At 57.8% G+C, this 3,943-nt stretch overlaps 1 pseudogene; it reads right to left on the reverse strand.

The window, feature by feature from the left end:
- Positions 1 to 1,142: 1,142 nt before the first annotated feature.
- Positions 1,143 to 2,622, reverse strand: LOC119617798 (annotated as a pseudogene).
- Between the last annotated feature and the right edge of the window lie 1,321 nt (positions 2,623 to 3,943).

Raw genomic sequence — 3,943 nt, forward strand, 5'->3', positions numbered from 1 at the left:
GGCACAGCGTGTTTGCCAACCTCTGTTCCTCGGACTGAAACGGGGGAGGGCAGTGAGCCCCCAGTTCGATGGCCGTATTCACATAGCCTGGAGGCAGAACCTTAGGGAGAAAGGCGATGTACGGCCACAGTGTCACCCCAGACACATCTGCCTTCCAGCGCAGGCAAGTAGGGATGATGGCAAGAGTGTGGAGCTCACTGACCCGCTTAGCTGTTGTTATGGCTAACAGAAAGGATGTTTTGAGGGACACTAGTTTTAGTGGAGCCGCACACATGGGCTCGAAAGGTGGCCGGCTTAGGGCCTTCAACACCAGTGGGAGGTCCCATGCTGCCGCTGGCCTCCGCAGCGGGGGACGTAGCCTCCTTGCACAGCGGAGAAACTGTGCCGCCCAGTAGTGTGCCCCCACTCGCCTGCCATCAGTGCCACTGTGGCTGGCTGAAATGGCTGCTAAGTGCACCTTCAGGGTTGATACCTCCCATCCAGCATTGAACAGGATGTCATGTAGGGAACACCAAACTGGGTCAACTCCCTTGAGCCTGCACCACGCCGAGAAACAGCGCCAGCAATGGGCATAAACCCTCATCCTAGACGGAGCCCTGGCACTGTGCAGGGTTCGCTGAATGGAGGGCTCCAGACCTGTCTGTCAGGACGTGTTGAGAGCGAGGCGAACCCAATATGCAGACTCATCTTAAAAATAAAAACTGATTTATTTAAATAACAAAAGTAGAAAACAAAAGGCTGATGAGGCAGCAACACAAACTATAACAGAAATCCAAAAACGGCAATGTGAAACAAGATGAGGCAAGGCAAGGCGGGATCGTGGACAAAAACGACAACACATGGACATACCTGAGACAATCAACAATGAACCGACGGGGAGGTGGAGAAAATGACCAGATTATAAGGCACAGGGAAATCATGGGAAGTGGGCACAGGTGAGTGATTACAATTACAGACAGTTGGAGATGGGTGTGACAGAAAACCAGAAACTTCTGAGCAGAGGATAGGTGGATAGTGACAAAACAGAACCAAGGTATAAAAAAGACAAAATAATACAAAGACAAGGACAATAAAGCCAATACAAGAATCCAACAAGAAAAACCTAAATCATAACAGAACCAAAACCCAGACATATGACACTGTCAGGGGCTGCCAGCACCCTTCAGTGGCCACTCTGTGAGATGCAGACGGCCTGGAGATAGGTGCCAAATCCTCCCCTCCATCTGAGACAACAGGTCTGCCCTGACCGGAAGTCGCCACGGCTCCCCATCCAGCAGACTGAGGAGAAGTGGAAACCAGACCCTCATGGGCCACTCGGGGGCCACCAAGAGAACCCTCATGGTCCCTGACCTCACTCGGTGGAAGGGGGCAGAAGCAGTGAAAATGGGGGAAAGGCATACAGCAGACCGGCTGGCCATCCATTCTCGAGGGCATCCATCCCCAGCGGGGCGCTGGTCTCTGCCAGGGAAAACCACAAGGGGCAATGTGTACTGCTCCTTGAAGCAAAGAGATCGGCCTGGGCCCTGCCGAACCGGCCCCATATCTGCCGAACCCCCTGAGGATGGATGGAGCCTCCATTCCCCTGGGGGAAGCCTCTGGTGGGACAGGTAGTCGGCCAGAGAGTTCCTCATCCCCGGTAGGTGCATAGCGCTGATGGAAGCGAAGCGAGGGTATGCCCAGGTCCACAGCCTCCGGGTCTCCCTCAGGCACCGTAACGACCTGGTCCCACCCTGGTGGTTGATGTGGAACACTGCCGAGGTGCTGTCCGACCTGATGAGCAAATGCTTCCCCTCGAGAGAGGGCAAGAAGTGCCTGGGCGCCTCATAGGTCGCTCTCAGCTCCAAGACATTGAAGTGGAGGTGCCCCTCCTGAGGGGTCCACCGCCCCTGGACGGACTTGCACTGCCACTGCCGGGGGTCCATGTGGAGGCTGTTGAGCCATCTCTGCAAGGACCGTAGGTGAAGCAGGCCCACGGGAGCATCCCCAGCAGTCTCAGCCACAGCTGGAGTGGAGGTGAAAGGACTGGAGTAGGGACTGAATCCTGTCCACCCTCTCCGTAGTCAGACGGGCCCGCATGGCCACTGAATCCAGGGCCATGCCCAGAAAGACCACCTGCTGAGCTGGGATCAGCGAACTCTTCTGTGGATTCACTGTGATCCCTAGCGCTTTGACATGGTCCAGGACCTTTGACGTTGCCTGCTCTGCCTCTTGAAAGGAGGGGGCGCAGAGGAGCCAGTCGTCGAGATATGGCAGGATCTTTAACCCCGACAGACACAGGGGGCTTAAGACTGCCCTCATGCACCTCGTGAAGATTCGAGGGGCTAAGGAGAGCACGAACGGCAGGACCGCAAACTCGTAGGCCACGCTGTGAAAGGCAAACCGCAGGTACTTCCTGTGTTCCGGGTGGATTGGAAGGTGGAAGTACGCGTCCTTCAGGTCTATGGATGTAAATCATTCTCCGGCCGCTGGGGGGGCGCTGGCCCTTGTCCAGCCCCGCCAGTGTCCCCCAAGGTGCAGCCTGTTCCGCCCTGGGCTGACGCCAAGTTCCTGCCACAGTCCGGCTCTGCTGCCCAAACTGTGGACGAGTGGCGGCCCGAAATTGACGGCGCGGGTCTCGTACATCCCGTCTCCGTGGTTGTGGAACGGGGGGTCCCATTGGCCCACCTCAACCACCCCCAGCCCCAGAGGCCTGACTGGACTGCCTACGGCGTTCCAGTGCCCTCTCGGCCTCTGGTCCAAACAGCTGGCCCGGGACTACCGGCAGCCTGTGCAAGCTCTGCCTACAATGATCTGAGATGGGCGCCTGCGCCAACCAGACCTGACGTCGGGTGACCACTAGGGTGGACAACAGGTGACCCAACTCCCTGGACATAAGCCCAAAGAACTGAAGGGCCGCGTCGTTAGTATTCCCCAGTGCTGCTCCCGCCGCGCCCGGCTGCAGCATCTGGGATTGAGCCAGGAGGAGAATCGAGAGGGAATTGCCAATACGTGCAATATGGGCCGCAGCGTCGTATGCTCGGCACAAAAGGTCGTCTGTCACCTGACACTGGGCGCTCGGACAGCGGGCCTTCTCCTTCAGCGCCTCATCTGGGGAAAGGACCAATGACGCGATGCAGTGATCCACGGGGGGCATGCGGCCTAGACCATGATCCCCGGGGTTGCGCATGGACGCCAGGGTCCGTGCGTCCCTACCATGGTGGGAAAAGCTCCTAGGATCCCTCCAGCAGCGTTGGAGTTCCTCCCAGAAGGCCGGAGATGGTGAGACCTCAAACGGAGGGGCCGCCGGAGCCCGGCGAAAAAAGGGGTTTCCCGTGGGACGGGCAGCTGGGGCATCGTCCAGACCGACTCTGGCAAACGCTGCCAAAATGATTGCCCGCAGTGGGCCTGGTTCCTCCCCTGGTTCAGAGCTAACTGAACTCCTGCGGGAGTTTCCCGAACCATCATTCACTTCCATACTCGGGGGCCCCACCTCTGGAGTCCAGGGCCTCTGCTCCACAAGAGACTGAAACTCAGAATTGGAGGCTCTCACGGAGATTCTGTCATCGTCCAGATCCTCTCCCGACTCCCAGGCTGCTGCCGGGAAAACCGGCACAGGGTCTGGAGCTTTGAGTATGGCCTTGAGCTGCTCCACCTCGGCCCTTAAAGAGTCAACTTCTTGCCGGGATGGGCGCGCCAGCCGAGGCCTCTTCCTCTGCGGGCTGCGGTGCTCATCCGTCGACGCATCCCCCTGCCAAACAATTGAGACGCGTCAACCACCGCCTTAGAGGGCTCCACGAGCATTCCGACCAAGAAGTCACAGGCAGGATGACGCCTTACCATACACAAACGTGTACCTCCTTATCCCTGCAATAAGTACCGGAAAACACGGACTTATGGAGCAAATCAACCTGCGAAGCACGCCAGGTAAACCGCGAGAAGAACAAAGAGGCCGAACGTAGCCTCA

This window comes from Kryptolebias marmoratus, linkage group LG16 (genome assembly GCF_001649575.2).
Source record: "Kryptolebias marmoratus isolate JLee-2015 linkage group LG16, ASM164957v2, whole genome shotgun sequence".
In the NCBI taxonomy this organism is placed as follows: Eukaryota; Metazoa; Chordata; class Actinopteri; order Cyprinodontiformes; family Rivulidae; genus Kryptolebias; species Kryptolebias marmoratus.